This window comes from Phoca vitulina, unplaced genomic scaffold (assembly GCF_004348235.1).
Source record: "Phoca vitulina isolate PV1807 unplaced genomic scaffold, GSC_HSeal_1.0 scaffold25, whole genome shotgun sequence".
Lineage (NCBI taxonomy): Eukaryota > Metazoa > Chordata > Mammalia > Carnivora > Phocidae > Phoca > Phoca vitulina.
Genome location: NW_022589728.1, coordinates 10,408,225 through 10,425,151, shown reverse-complemented (window position 1 = coordinate 10,425,151; position 16,927 = coordinate 10,408,225). Strand labels below are relative to the sequence as shown.

Here is a 16,927-nt window from a genome sequence, read left to right as displayed (position 1 = left end):
AGAAATTAACAGGAATATAGACACTGTGCCCAAAATCTACTGTTAAGGGGGAAAAGTGAACAGTTACTCATCCTGTCTGTGCAGGGACAGTAGGCTTGGTAAATACAGCATGTCTCCCTAAGGAAGTTGAGGTTTAAAAGACAAAAATAGTACATAAACAGCAAAGTATGACTAAATAAAATTATGTTCTCCCAGATGACTCCAACGCCAAGCCCAAAAGTATGATATGGGAAAAAAAGGTTCAGTTAGCGGCAACAGAACCTCAGTCTACTAGCAGTAGTTACTCCGCTTACATGAAGTATTATTATTAATAATAGCAAATGTATTATTTTTCAGATGAGCAGAGTCTATTTGTAATTTGAAATGAATGCTCTTCTTTCAATAATTCTACATATTCAAAAGCCAGATATATGAATCTTAGATTTATTTTTTTAGTACTAGTATAGAGTTAATGTTCCTGGAACTAGCCAGAAGGGTTTAGAAACTAGTAAGCACGTTTCCATGGTAACAGGCTACCCTGCCAAGGAGAGATCAGTTCACACATTCCCTCTAACCCAGCGACCACGTGGGGAGAAGGGAGATCTGCATTTGGGGTTTTCAGGGTCACCGTCAATTACGATTTTTGCTAGCGTATTTATTTTTATGAGAATGCACATGGCGGTAATGTTTGTAAGTTACCTAAGCTTCATGTTTTTCTCGACTCTTCAGTGTGTCAGCGACCATCGGGCATGTGCTCTGAGGGAGGCATGGTGGTGATAAAGTCACCCACAGATTTCACTTTAATTCATGCTGTGGGTACCTGGTTATAAAAATCTGACGTGGAATCCTGACGGAGGAGGGGCTGAGCCCAAAAGCGAGACACGTACCACACCCTCCCTGTAGATCAAGCACAGCGGGAGGCTGCTGTCCGGCAGGGGCTTCGTGATCACAGCTGGACAACGGAGTTGGGGCAAATGACCAAGGATCAGGCAGAAAGCATGGTTTCCGTAAAGACAGAGGTTTACGCCCCAACTGGAAATGAGAAGCACAGTAGATGCTCCATAACTGAGGAATGCGCAGTCACAGATCCCTAAATTGGGGCATTTCATTGGAGATTTTTTTTTTTAAAGGAAAAGTTTTCATTCTGCGTGGCTTCAAACAGAACTCTGGTTGGAGAGATGAGCACAAAAATGCCCTTCTCTTTTGTCTTACAGTGCTCGCCTTCTGGGGTGGCTTTAACTTCTGGCCCATTTCAGAGATTGTATGGTCAATGATTCACTAGATTGGTCAAGGCAAGGCCACACCTGGGCCACACCTGTAAGGCACAGTTGACCCCAAGCAGAAAGTGGTCCCACAAGGATGGAACTTGTGTGCTTTAGTTTCCTCATCTGTCCCAAGGGGATGTTGTGAGGACAAAGTGAGAAAAATCCAGGGAAATGCTTAAAAGGGTGCAAAGAGCACAGCAAGCATCCTGGAAATGTCCTCTGCTATATATTATTACTGTGGATTAATACTGTTACTATTAAAAATGAGGCAGTGTCCTTTGCGAGGCCTTGTGGGGAAAGCCTCAGGTCAACCCTTAATAAATGCTGAGATGAAACACAGAGTCTCAAAGGAACTCTCCAAAAGAGTATACAGACACCTTAGCCTTCATTTAGAATAAAACTAATTAACTGAAGGTGGGCCCTGACTCTTGCTAATGTACGACACATTTGGGGAGAAGTGCAGAAATCATACTTCAGATGTATAGAAGAATAAAATTTTCCAGAAGATGCCATCATGGCAAAAATATGTTTTTAAAGTAAAAATTAGTTTTGGTGGTTTTTTGCTTCTATGAAATGCTTTCTTTGAAAATATGATTACCTGATCTAAAAATAAATAAGGACTATGTGAACTTCTACCATGAATAACTTTAGTTTAGAAGTAAAACTTATCTGTACACATACCTATTTCTTAAATTCTCTGTATCAAATCATTACAATGTTATGATGTTTATGGCTTCCTCCTGGCCAGTGAACGTGTTTTCAAACTGTCATAATTATTTTCATCTTTATTTTGGTCATAATCCATTTATCACACCCAACAGAATAATCGCTAAGTAAAACCATGCTAATCAGAAAAAAAAAAAAGTCCGGGGAAAGAAATGTACTTTGGGTAGTAGAAGGTAATGGCTTTGGGCTCAGATTCTATTGTATTTTTTTGTGGAAAGCAAAACTCATAAAACTAAGGCACCCACAAATAGATCAAACCATGAAACTAAAATACTGTGAATTTAAGGCACCACATTTTAAGCACCACACTGAGGGAAGCAGCAGTCAAAAGAGAAGCAGTAAACATCGAAACAGATCCCCAGTGAAAATGATGTGGTTGGCAGAGATCTGGAATGTTCTCAGAACTGTAGAGATTATAGCTTAGCCACAGATGACCTTCAAGTGACAAAATGCTTTATGAGCCCCGTATACTAAAGTTCACCAATTCACGTGGATGATGCACAAGGGCAGCAACTGATAGACAGTATTAAGACCACATAGCTGATGTGAAATAAAACCACTCATCTGTGAAGGTTTTATTTTAGCTTCTCCCTGCCCTTTGTTGGACCGTTTGATTGTCATCCTAAAACTTCAACGCTTTACTGCAGAGTTTTCACCACTGCTAAAGGAATATTCATGGCGTTAGCTCTGATCCCGTCAAAGGCAGTATTTATGTACAAAGGAATATAAAACTGTTGTAACAAGGAAAAATGTCGCAGATTTACAAGGGATCAAATTTACAAGGCAGCAGGCTGAGGTGCAGGGGTTTCATCTTGTAAACCCTCTGATCAAAAAGAGAGCATGAAAAGCAGAAAAATCTGTCCTTGATGGTTTTCAGATAAAATATCACTTCCCCTTGGAACATGATCATAACTCTTGCCCTTCCTCCTCACATTCAGCATGGGGCTGCGCCAAGCAGAAGGCTTAACTCGAAAGCAGTGCTCAGCGTTCTTGGAACTTTCACACAAATTCTAGTGCGTGCAATCAAGTGACAATCAGAAACCTTTCTGAAGTTTGCAAAATAGGGGAAAATATAATGTGGTTTATTAAACTAAGTGTTCATGGCATCCCATAAAAAAAGGTATACACAATCTCTCTACTCAAATCTCCTCCAAGAAGGAAGAGGATACAGACAATGGATTATTATGGAAAGAAAAAGGAATGTTTCACTGAATTCAGCATTTAACTTCAAAATATGGAGAATTCTGTCCTGAAATGTCATTTTATTATAGGAGTTCTAAACTAGATATGTGACTTGAAAACACTTGGGCCTTGATGGAACTGGGAATTCATCAAGTGAGTAAAACAGTAAGACAGCTATGGAGTGACTGGGTAATTGGGGAAATTCACTGTTGTATACAAACTCACTGAATATATGTATGCACGTAGTAAAATGAGATTTAATGGAGAAACCAAAAGATATGATTATTCTTTAAAATTAATTATGAAATTCTTTATAATCCTTGCATACTATCCCAGGTAATAAGTAAATTTTTGATATTCTGTGCATTGCTTAAAATATATACTATAATAAAATTTATTTTTTCATTTAATTTTACCTTAGCAAACATTTATTGGACCCCTCCCATAAGCCAGGTGCTATTCTAACCATGAGGGATACAAAACCATGAAGGATACAAAAATGACTGGTATCTGTGCTCTGTCATCGAGGAGATAAGATTGTTTTTTTTTAAGATTTTATTTATTTATTTGACAAAGAGAGTGAGAAAGCACAAGCAGGGGGAGCAGCACAGGGAGAGGGAGAAGCAGGCTCCCCACTGAGCAGGGAACCTGATGGGGGACTCGATCCCGGGATCTGGTATCATGACCTGAGCTGAAGGCAGACGCTTAACCGACTGAGCCACCCAGGCGCCGAGGAGATCAGATTAGAGAGGAAAAGAGATACCAATGGAATTGAAAGGATGGATCTCAGGGCAGAAATGAAAGCGTAGGAGAGGCAATGAAACCACTTGAGGGGAGCATGTGGGGGTAAATCACAGAGCCAAGGGTAATGAAGCCATTCTGGAAGAAATGCGTGTAAGCAGACTCCTGAAGCTGAGTGCCAGGCCAGGAACAGTCTAAACCCAAGCCCAAGGGCATTGAGAACCTAATATTCACAGAGGCTGTGGGTCCTTTCACGATCCTACAGGGAAATCGTGGTGGGGGGTGGGGTGGGGGCGGGGACAGACAGAGAAGGAAGAGGTGAACAGACTATCATGGGGAATCTTGTTATCTGAAGTAAAGGGGCCTGAAGTGATAGGAGTAGTGAATGGTGATGAGCAGGGACCAACGTGACACTTTAAATCACCTGTGCCCTTTGGAGTATGCAGGTAGACCTGAGAAGGCAAGGAGAGCAGCAAAACTTCAGAGAAAGTAGGACTAGGGCTTGAAGGGGGTATCTGGTATTGAGCTAGCTATTACGGGGAGCTCCTTTGGCCTTAACCACAGAAACATCCTTGGAAAGCTGCAAATTAATTTGGTAAGCCAACTCCTATTTTCCCATTGACAACTTACTCATGTTTATATTAATTTCATTGATTCTTAAGTCGGCACGGAGCCCTAAAGGGTAGAGCTTAGGATGTAATAAGAACCTTGACATTCATTAGTCTTCAAAGCATTTTTTTAGCTACAGAAGTTGTCTCTAAAGTCAAGGTTATGTGGAACATTGGTGTGTAAAACACATGGACACAGAGTGGTTATGGCGGAAGCAGAGCCTCAAATCTCAATGCCCCATCAGCCTGGAAACCTCTGTACTCCAGGGAACAGTACCGAAAACCATTGACGAAGTTCAATTCATTCATTCTACTGATGAGAGGCAGAGGTTTCCTTTCAGAGTTGTGATGTAGAAGGAGACAGATGGGTTTATATGCTTTCCCAGCGATGAGCCATGTTACTTTGAGAAGTCACTTTTCTCCTATGCTTCTGTTGCCTCATCTATAAAGCTGAGGTGACAGTGCCCCCCACCCCTCAAGGCTGTCGAAGTTAAAGTGCCTTATAAAATGTGTAAGTCTGTGGGGAAAAAAAATTGCCAGCTTCAAATCAGAAAGCTGGTAGCAAAGCCCGATGACCTGAGTTCCAGATGGCCAGGTGACCCATCCAAGTCCCCAACCCCCCCCACCCCGATGAGGATGGAAATGATGGAGAACAAGGGTCTCTTTGAGGCCACTATTTAATAAATAGCCTGAAGTGGAACTCTTGTTGGCATCTACAGCAAGTTTTTTTTGGTTCAGAGAATCCTTTTGTATATCTAATCTGCCAAAAGAATATGGTTTCTAAATAGGAAGAAAACATTTTAGCTCCAAAGTCTGAGAAACATCTGGCACATAAGCCATCACTCTTGACACACTTTGGCAAGGTGTATGAGAAGGCCGCACCTGCAGGCAGGCAAACATGGGCTTGTATCTTGCTCCCTGATTACATGCTTTCTTCCAAAAACTACCTGTTAACGAGAATTAAGGGAGATGATTGATGCATATCAAGGCTTTCCCACCCTAACGGGCCCCTGCAAAGGGCCCAGTAAATGTTCAGTCAAACAGCTTCCCAACCTTCTGCTTGTGCCACATCATGTAAGTTACTATGCTATGGAGTTATTTGTCCATCAACATTGCGCTGTCTCCGGGGCGCCTGGGTGGCTCAGTCGGTTAAGCGTCTGCCTTTGGCTCAGGTCCTGATCCCAGGGTCCTGGGAGCCAAATTGGGGCTCCCACTCCCCCTGCTTGTGCTCTCTCTCTCAAATGAATAAATACAATCTTAAAAAAAAAAAACCCCACCCCCCCCCCCGCAAAAAAACCCCACAAAAAACACTGCACTGTCTTCACCGGGAAACATACCAGTATGAACATGTACTCTTAGAGAATCACCAGCCATTAACGACCGTGTGGAGACTAGAAGCCAAAGGAGGCAGTGTGTAAAATATTTTTACACATCACAGCAATAATGCTCGAGTTTAAAACAGATGTAACATTCTCTACAAAATATCCTAAGAAGTGCATGGTGGTCTTACTTATGTACGAGACTAAGTGCCAAATGACGTGGCTACTTCTTACTTTAAAATATAAGAACGTTTTAGACAGCACTTCAAAACAGGTTTCTGTAGTCTTAAAAATATGAGATCAGTTGGATGCAAAAGTCTAATAATCATGAAGAGCTTTGAAATACAGATTGATGCATGATGTCAAGCATCATTAATAAAGGACAATGAGAAGCCCCCAAATGCAGCAGATAGGGCATAAAATGTCTTCAAGTAATCTCTTAACTTTTTTTTTTTCTTTAAAGATTTTATTTATTCGTTTGACAGAGAGAGAGAGCGCACAAGCAAGGGGAACGGTAGGCAGAGGGAGAAGCAGGTTCTCCACTGATCAGGAAGCCCAATGCGGGACTTGATCCCAGGACCCTGGGATCATGACCTGAGCGGAAGGCAGAGGCTTAACCGACTGAGCCACCCAGGTGCCCCATAACTTTCTGCTTCTTAGTGAGAGACTTAAAAGTCACATATTCATATGACTTTTCCTAATTGTACTTTAGCATATCTTAATCGCGTGCTTAGTGACCAAAGGATGTTAAGAATAAGAGAGATGCTTTCAAAGACTCCAAATGAGGCCATTTGCTTTGGTCTGGCACTCCTTAGAGACTAGCTCAGAAGGGCTGGAGAGTCAGTTATGAAGAGGTGAGCACAGTACACAGCTGATGAACAGGGGGGTAGTGGGCAATGTCTCATCTGCAAACAGGCAGCACCAAGGACTGCAGAAAGGAATAATCAGCTACACAAAAGCAGAATGCAGCACATTACATAACAGGGACGAGTGCCGGGGCAGGTTCAAAGTGGAGAAATACACATCGGTAGGGGCGAAAATGAACACAGTCTTCAAATGCCTTATAAATAAACACAGCAGGTGTATTCTGAGATAATTGATTACATTCTCTAACAACCCCTAATGTAAAACCTTCTCAGGCCTGAGTTCAACAAATGCCTGCATCTTTCTGGTTCGCAACAAGCCAACGGTCAAGGAAAAGTCACCCTTAAATCTATAAGGGCATCAGCTTTCTAAGATCTCCTGGTTGATTAAATGGTATGGAAAAAAAATGGAGGGGGGTTGTTTTTTTTTTCCTTAAAAGTACAGCATGAAATGAACTACGAATGAAACCTGGAGAATAAAAGAAAATGAAGCCCTGCCTTCTCCCCTTGTTTTTGCTGTCTGCTGCTAGGTTTAGAGCAGGGAGACCGAGCCTAAGGCAGAGGCAGAAAGGGCAGCGGGACTGGGGAAGACAGTCACGTATCAATCATGACTCCATCTGACCAGGGATGACCACGCTGACATACCCTGCAAGATGGAGTGCAGAAGGGGGTCTTGGGAACCCAGGATGGGAGCTAGCACCTTGTGCTATGCTTAGGATCAAATGCTACTGGGTGGGGATATTTACCATAATTCCTGTGATGATGTATAAAAACCCCACTGGCACCTCAGCGGAACCTTTTTGGAAAGTAATCCACATTAACAGGTGAAGAGAATAGCTCCGAAGCCCCCTCTCTACCTGGGAGATGGAGAGCGGCAGGCAGGTGTTAATAGGTGTTAAGCTTTTCAGTGAAAAGTCATGTTCTTAAAAAAATGAGATTCCAAGTCCACTGCTAACTGGATGGAAGGCAAGCATGAGACTCTTATCAAACCACTTAAAATCTGAAATTCTGATACTATTTATAGGCCAACTGCCATGAAAATGATGCTTGAAAACAGTGTGTTTGTCTCTTAAGTGGGGAGTGCACCTCATCAATACATTACCCTCTCTCCTTTGTACCCCCACTATACAAGAAGAATGTCAGTTGGCAAGGTCTTGCTCACAAGCACACCTTCCAGAAACATACCTGGAGGCTTCAGAGGACACAGAGAATAGACCCTTGGCATTCATAGATTATTCTATGATCTATGAGAAGAAACCGAAGATGTAGTATTGGAATCTTTCATATGTCATGGATCTGAGCTACCCATGAATTAGCCATACTCTTCTTGCATGGAACCAGAGCTTCTGTTCTGCCCACATATATATATATATATATATTTAATGGAAGAGATGAATGGATTAACACACAGGCAGGACGCGAAGCTGGGGTGAGTGTGAACAGTGGGCATAGCTGTGCTCATTCTTATTTTTCGTCAGCGCTGATGTGTGCCTTTTGAGGTGGAACCTCCCTCAAACTGCAAATTAAGGCAATTACTGAACTTGGGGCCAGGCACAAATAACTGAGTTTCTGAATGTTGAGTCTGTGAGTCCCTAGGAACACTAAATTTGAGCTAAAGAACAGACTTGTATCTAAACTAAAATTTGTAAACAGAACCATATTTAAATGCAGTTGAGGAGTCCAGACTTAAAGAGCTTTTTGATAAAGCTAATTATGCCTTGATTACTCCCTACTCTGACTAATTTAAAGTTGAAACTCAAGTTCTTCTAATTCTATACCATAATGTTCAACTATAACCCACTATAAATAACTCAAATTTTCCTTCTTTTTTTTCCTCCTTTTTTCTGACTTCATTTTTGCCTTCCTTTTCCCACGAGTAGACGGTGTCTTTCTCTTTCAGTGAATGATAACACTGGTCCTGCTGCCCCCTGGTGCTGCCATGTCCTTCCTTGTATCTGCAGAGGCTGCCGTCAGAACTTGTAAAAAGGCAGATGAGAAACCTACAGTGACTTTCCTCTTTACATGTAGAGAAAGCCCTTCAGTCCTACTAAAGTCCGCAAACTGCACTTAATTCTCTATAGTTTGCTAGATTCTGTGCTGGATTCTAAGGACACAGGATACCCACATTATTCCTACCCTCCAATTGCGTATAATATGCTAGCGAGAGGCAGAGGGAACTTTACCGTAACAGAAATCAGATAATGGTAAGTACGCTGTATGGACACAGAGACAGAAGAAAGTACATGACATGCACTCATCACCACAAGGGACTAGGAGTACTGGTAATGCCAATTCTGAATAAATGAAGATTTAGGAGAAAGTGAGGTCTTCACACAGCAGAGGAAACCTGACCTGGACCTCACATACGGGTGGGATTCTGATTGAGTTTCTACTTGTGTTTCTTGCGGTCGGTCGGTCTGTTTTACCTTCCAGAGAAGATGCTGTGTTTTCCTATAGACTGTGTTTTCTTTAAGTCTACTTAGATGTCACTCTACTCTGGAGATGTTAAGAACTGACAATAGCTTTCTAATCTGTGCTGTTGGACGAAATCTTTTATTTTCATGAAGGGCGTGCTGTGTTGGTAAAGAACTTCATGCCTCTTCAGGAAGCTAATCAGTCCACAGAACTGTCCCAATACTGCGGAGCATCTGAAAGTCTTTTTTAAGATTTCAGCCCAGGGGCGCCTGGGTGGCTCAGTCATTAAGCGTCTGCCTTCGGTTCAGGTCATGATCCCTGGGTCCTGGGTTCGAGCCCCACATCGGGCTCCCTGCTCAGCAGGAAGCCTGCTTCTCCCTCTCCCACTCCCCCTGCTTGTGTTCCCTCTCTCACTGTGTCTCTCTGTCAAATAAATAAATAAAATCTTAAAAAAAAAAAAGATTTCTGGGGCGCCTGGGTGGCTCAGTTGTTAAGCGTCTGCCTTCGGCTCAGGTCATGATCCCAGGGTCCTGGGATCGAGCCCCGCATTGGGCTCCCTGCTCTGCCGGGAGCCTGCTTCTCCCTCTCCCACTCCCCCTGCTTGTGTTCCCTCTCTCTCTGTGTCTCTCTCTGTCAAATAAATAAATAAAATCTTTAAAAAAAAAAAAAAGATTTCAGCCCAGCCCATGCTCCCTCAGGGGAGGCACCAGATGGATGCCCACCTGGGCTTCCATACCACTGCTGGGAATCTGTGTTATTAACAGTAAGAGACAATTTTTAAATAAACTTATCATATAATCTGAGAATCATATAAATGCTTAAAGCTAAGGATAATTTCAAGACTACCTATAAAGGTACATGGTATATATTAAATTGTGAAGAAATTTCTTGAATGAATTTGTTGAATGCATGAATGGTAGACATTCCTGGATTTTGCTCAAAAAAGCTTTTTTTAATTTTAATTTTAGTTTTTTTTTAATAAAGGAAAAAATACTTTTGAAATGGGCCTCAAAGGAACTCCTGGACTCTGAGAATAAGGAACTGGTAAGCAGTTCCAGGCAAGAAGAAGCACATGCTCTGATGAACCAGGTGTATAGGGAACACGAGAAGGGTAATTGATACTGACTTTGGATAAGTGTGGGGAGGCCAGGTGAGAGGTAGGTAACTGGGAGAAAAGGGTTTGGGAGCAAGGAGGTAACAAGATGAACAGAGTGTTTGTAAAAGAATTTTCTGCTTGCTTAACGGACTGGGAGCAGAGACCAGAGGCAAGCTGACTGCTGTAATAAGACTAAGTCAGTCATGGAGCTGTCTGGTGTGGAAGAGATGGTGAGGCCAACATATAATACATGAGGAAAAGCCAGCAGGGCTTGAGGCCTGCATGGTAAAGAGCCAGCATTTACTCAATGGGGCTTCCTTCCAGAGGAAGCTCCCTCCATTGACTGTCGTGGCAAAAACTGTATCTCTTTGTCTGAGGATGATGCTGAGCTGAGCTCTGCTTTAAATGTGACCTTTAGAGAGTTAGACCCACAAGACTCAAGTAAGAGCAAGAGAGAAATTTCAAGACAATGCCAGACCAGGGCTTTGTGAAGCTAAAGAGTAGGTACGTCCAAGCACTACCCAAAGGCCATGCGCAGACACCAACTTCATCCCAGGTGTCTCAGTCTGTTAGGGCTGCTACACCAAAATGCCACAGACTGGGTGGCTTATAGATAATAAACATTTCTTTTTCACAGTTCTGGAGGCTGGAAGTCCAAGACCAAGATGCCAACATCACTGGTTCTGGTAAAGGCCCTCTTCTGGGTTGCATGCTTCCCAGTGGGTCGTTACATGGCATAAAGGGCAAGGGATCTCTGCAGATCCTCTCTTACCAAGGTGCTATCCCGTCATGAGGGTTCCACCCTCATGACATACGTACCTCTCAAAGGCCTCATGAACTAACACCATCACAATGGGCATTAGGATTTCAACGTATGAATGGGGTGGGGGATACATGCGGACCACAGCAGCAGGCTATGGAGGAGAGAGACCAGTGTGGAGATGATCCTCCAATGCTCACTAGTCACACGGTCCTGATGGGCCTCTATCTCTCTGAACTTCTCTGAGTAGTCGGGACGCATGAACGCTTTCTCAGTTCACACCTAATAATGGAGCAGACGCTCAACAGGTTGGAGAAGAAAGAGTAAGGTCTTGATAGTCTAGCTTTTCGCCCGTCACAGCGGCAGTCACTCTGTAGGTATCTTTCTCTCCCTAATGGGTGTGCTTTTACGGTCTTTTCTCTCATCATTTGACTTTTTGGTCTCATCCCTTCTCTAATTAATTGAAGACTGCCCATGGTTTCCAAGGAGTTGAACTGATATTCCACCAGACATCCATGTTTTCTTGTGACTTTCTCATTCTACTTTCCCACTGTCCAATCACCCTCAACTATCTTTCCTGTTCCATTTATGACCCCATCACTATAAAGAAATCAACTGGTATGAAAAGTCTGGTAAAGGGCTGAAAGAAGAGCCTGGGGTAGACTTGGATTTTATACCCAGTGCATCTTGTCACATAGTTGCCCTTTGTTATCAGGTTGAACCTCTTCAATTCTTGTATCCTCATCCACACAATGAAAATTCTAATACCTTCTCTGCAGGGCGAGTGTGAGGACTACAGATGGGGCGCATGATGCCTCTAGCACAGTGCTCCCAAGGCAAGCTTTCCACAGACTATGGGCTTAACTCTTCTGCTCATCTTTGTAGAAAAGCAGTGACTACATTCACAATGAATCGATCTATATTGTAATAGCCATTAATAATTAACAACAAAAAACTAGGCACACACAGTAACTTATGGAATTTCTTTCACTTGATTAGAAAACAGCATATTTAAATATAACAAATAACTTAATTGGCAATTTAACAATTTAAATTGCAATCAGTAGTGGCCTCTTGAACTTCATAATAAACAGTATTAAATCCTCAAAAATAGAATGATACCTTCTGTCTGAGGATAGGAGTATTTTGTTTTAGAGAGGAGAATATCCCTATGTCTATCCTTACAGAAGCCTGGATGATTTTTGTGAAGAAGGAGAATAAAACAAGTAAAATCCCAGCTACTTTTGCCAGAGAATGCCCCTCCTCTTCCTCTTCTTTTTCCAAAAGCAGCAGGCGAGGCTCCATTGGGCTGCACGGTGGCTCTCATTACCGTGGCTGGCTTCTCTGGCTCCTGGGGAGACCTTGCTCAAGGTCAGCTGAGCCGGCTTCCAAGGAGCCACACCTGACCCTACCCATGCAACCTGAGCTCCGAGTCATCTGCTTGGCAAAGAGCTGATCTGGGAAAAGGCAAAAGTCCGAGATGCTGGCGTGAAAGGTAGAGGAGTCATAGACAAGGAACAAATCTTTCGTTATGGAGGACCAGCTTTAGGAAACGCAGAAATGGAATAAAAAGCTGTTTGGGGAAAACTAGCTTGTATTTTTGGTCAGGACCATTTAACTCACAAAAAAAGGCGCGCCAAGGTTGTTTCTGATCCCAGCAATTTCTTAAGTACCTAGCGCTTACACTACAAAAGAATAAAAAAATCTGTCCCAGAGAAGTTTTGAAAAAGGAAACTTTCCAGGAGAAACTGACTTTATCAGTGACTTAAGTTTGACTCAGATAACAAGAAGCTAAAAACAAAGCGAACATTGTAACTTAGTCCCTGAAATTGCAATCACACGGATAATACATAGAAATCAGTGTTTATGTATTCCTTTAAAAATGACTCACATCTACAGCATACAGGAGGTTTCATAGTCTAGGTTGAAAAAAACGCAAAAATTTAACCAAAAGAACATTACAAGGTCATCTTATGCCTTTCTTTTCTTTTTTGATTTCCTTAAACAAGGAACCATGTTTTATTATTATTTTTTTTTATTTTCAAGATTTTATTCATTTATTTGACAGAGAGAGACACAGGGAGAGAGGGAACACAAGCAGGGGGAGTGGGAGAGGGAGAAGCAGGCCTCCTGCCCGATGCGGGGCTCGATCCCAGGACTCTGGGAACATGACCTGAGCCGAAGGCAGACGCTTAACGACTGAGCCACCCAGGCGCCCCACGAGGAACCATGTTTTAAAAAGACACACCTTGTACTCTAAAAACAAAGTAATCTTAAATGCACGTATTGAGAAGCAGTGAAAAACATTAATGACAAGACTAGTACATAAGCCTTCGTAAGGCTACTTACCTGTAATGTAAGAGCTCAGAAAAGAACAAAGCTTTAATGAACTTTAAATGCAAAAATTGCCAAAACATTTGGATAAGAAGACAAAAATGATGCTTTTCCCAGCGATCTTTTTAAATAAATGCTTCCATCTTATTTATGGGAAAATGGATATAAAAACAACTGAAAACAACTTGCACCCAAGGACCTGACTTTATTTGAGAATGAGATATATATAGGTCCAAGAATTAGTGTCTCCAACCCAGGTGACGTTGCACTACTGAGTCACGTGGTTGAATCCTTTCTAATCTCCCCAGTGCAGGACCTGGCTACGTAAGAATATTGACAAATATTGACAAACTCGAGACGGTTATGCCTGTGAAGGTAACTGACTGTTTTCTCCAGAATTCGTCTGGGAGCGGGGAAGTAGGGTCCTCCACCTCTCGCATGCCTACACCGTACCAGGCACTTCTACAGCTCTGTCCCTAGCCTTCCGCAAATCTCTACTAGCTTGCTGGTATTCTTAGTTGGTATGTGGGAAACTGAGACTCAGAGAAGTAAAGTCCATTCGCAGGTTGGTAAACAGTGGAGCTGAGGTTGCACTCATGTCTACCCAACCCCTCTGTTCTTTCCTGGCCACCGGGGTTGCAAATTCACCTGCCATCAGGAGCCAGCCCGGTGAACATCAGTGAGCATGACCATCACACAGCTGTGTGTGGGAGAGCAGGGGTGCTGGGAATCATAAGAGGAACCAACAGGCCCATTTCCTGGGGACTTCTCTTGCTTTTAGCACATGTTCCAGCAAACTCCTCACCTGTGGGCAAACAGGGATGGGTGGGCTCCTAGAATGAGGCAGAGTGGAGAACACAGGCCCTGCTGGAGGCATTCCCCATTAAACCCACCTGTGCTCAGGTGCAGCTCTGCAATCTCAGACCTGGGGATGGCAGATGGGGTGTTCCCTCCAGCCAACAGGAGCCCAGGGCTTTCATTTCAGAACTTCTGAAATCTGGGATCAGAAGATAAGGTCCTATGGTGATGAGTGATGGATTTCAGGGTATATCACTAAGGGGAATTGTTGGCTTTTTCTGTAATGCCTCTCTTTCCATGGATTGCAGAATTCTACCTGGCCTAGGCCGGTTCTTACCTGTCAGCCTAAACTGGATTCTGAGGTTCCTGGAGAGTGGTAACATCTACCCAACAAGGTCATGCATGATGCAATAATAACAAACTATACAATGCATTAGATACTCTAGAGGCAAGGGCCCATTACATATGGATGCCGGAAAGGAGGCTCGAGGAAGGTTATTAATCAAATCAAAGCATGTAGCCACTCAGGAATATGGCACTGAGGTTAAGACTGTGTTCTTAGGAGGGTTGCTCTTTACCACTCCATAAGTCACTGCAGACAGACATGAGTCAACTGGAGAGCTGTCTCCAACTTCCTAAACATTCCTAATGTCCTCATTTGGTGATACTGAACTTTCAACCCCTCTGGAAAAGGGAGGAACCACTGGACCTTGACGACTGTTCATCCACTTCCTTGGCTTTTTCATGGGAAGATGGGGGTCTGGTTCTAGGATGTCTCTGGGCTCTCCATCAGCTCTGGAGACCAGGAAGGAATTCTGGGGTGTTATGGAGGTGGGGCAAAGTGCCCAGCAGTACCTTCCACGGAGCACACACATTCCCGAGGCTGCTTGGCTGTCTGCCAACACCTGTCCCCTTCTCTCAGTCTGTCCCTTGGCTGGCATTTATGTTCTGCCCTCTTGACATGGCATCCTTTGGGAGGCCATCCTGCAAAACTCCCTCTCCCCAAAATTCCCAGGGCGCTCATTGCTGGCCCTATACCATTTGGCCTGTCAGAAAACACCATTTCATTCCCCAACCACAGACTGTACTTCTCATTAAAGTGCAAAGATCTTCACTTTTTTTTTTTTTTTAAAGATTTTTATTTATTTATTTGAGAGAGAGAGAATGAGAGAGAGCACATGAGGGGGGGAGGGGCAGAGGGAGAAGCAGACTCCCCGCCGAGCAGGGAGCCCGATGCGGGACTCGATCCCGGGACTCCAGGATCATGACCTGAGCCGAAGGCAGTCGCTTAACCAACTGAGCCACCCAGGCGCCCAGATCTTCACTTTTTAATATGGTCTTCAAATCCATGTACTTCCAAATACCTGATTAATGATTATTGGTAAATATAACATGGTCTTTGAAAAAACTACTAAGCAAATATGTAGAAGACATATCACGGAAACCCTCGCAAAAGCAAAAGTAAATCATGGTGACGGTTATTTCAGTCCTGGCAGAGACTTCGAAGACAGGGACTCTTTTTTTTCCTTTTTCCTTTTTTTTTTGCCAGATAGCAAAATATCTGAAACCTCAGCCTCTCAGCCTCTTTGTCTTAATGTAATAATGGCACAGGTTTTCAGAGAGAATCAATACCTTCTGCTCAGAATGGGTCAAAATAAAACAACGTACTTACTTGGAAGAGGAATGAGTATTTTATGGATGTGAGGCAGGGGTCACAGGGAGTCCGTTCTATCTTCAGTTACTCTCTGCAGCATGTAATATCTGAAAATACAAAAAAAAGTGGCTATTGCTTTTTTACTTGACAAAAAGAGGCAGGCTGCTAAATACACATAGCAATAGGAAATGAGAAGTCTTTTAAAAACTGGTGAATAAATTAAAAAATAGATAAACATGTAAGGACATCAAAATGTGCTGGTTCTTACATGTTTCATTTAGAAGCTAAGGGTTTTGCTCATTTCAACTATTTTTTTAAGGAGACATTTAACTAGAAACAGCAATTATAGAGAAGGATATAAACATCAGGTTGTGAGAAGTCACATAAATAACGGCTTACAGCACATCATCTCATTTCCAGAATGGCTGCTCTGCGTATCCCGAGTCCAAGTCTACCCAAGGTGTGATAGGGTGTTAGCTTTTCAAAGGGCCCCGGGGCCCATCTGGTGTGCAATCCCCATTGCAGAACTGGAAACAGGCCCACTCAGGTAAGGCCCTTGGCACAGACCACTCAGCTGGCTGGGGCAGACTCCTGATAGCCATAGGAGCGGCCTTCCCCTGCACTGTCACACTCCCATGCCAGTAGTCATTCATTCATTCATTCATTCATTCCCAAGTACTGACAGGAGCACTTTCTATGGACCAAGTTCTTTTCTAGGCTCTGGGGGTTAAGAAAAAAATCTCTGGCCTCAGAGTTTATGTTCTAGAGAGGGGAGACTAAATACAACGAGTGCTATCTCAGAATGGTCTTGCCACAATGGCGGCTGGAGACATCTGAAGACGGTGAGGGACCAAGCCATGGGTCAATTGGGGGAAACACACTGCAGGCCGAGGGGGCAGGGAGGACGGTGAGGCACAAAGAGCACCGGAGGCTGGCAGGACGGGAGCAGGGGACACCTGGGGACATGGGAGTAGTGGCTAAGTCTGTGGCACTGGATGAACCGACCAATGGAGAGCACATGACAGGGAAGCTGATGAAGCACAGAACTTTGGAGAATGTCTACTTAAAAGGAGGGCAGGAAAGAAGGAGATTGGGAAGAAACATTTCGAGGCAGGAGAAAAACCGAAGGGAGCGGTCTCCCAGAGGCCAGCAGGTCAGTGAGCTGCTAGCTTGGGCCGTGGGCTCTG

At 43.4% G+C, this 16,927-nt stretch overlaps 1 protein-coding gene across 4 annotated transcripts in view; it reads right to left on the bottom strand.

Moving 5' to 3' along the window:
- The window catches only part of FAM110B (family with sequence similarity 110 member B), a 149,224-nt gene that overhangs the window by 46,788 nt on the left and 85,509 nt on the right, over nt 1-16,927 (bottom strand). For all 4 annotated transcript variants that reach the window (XM_032422005.1, XM_032422006.1, XM_032422007.1 and 1 more), the window contains one exon: nt 15,759-15,847. The gene's annotated coding sequence lies outside the window, so the exon portion shown is untranslated. The remainder of the gene's footprint in view (nt 1-15,758; nt 15,848-16,927) is intronic.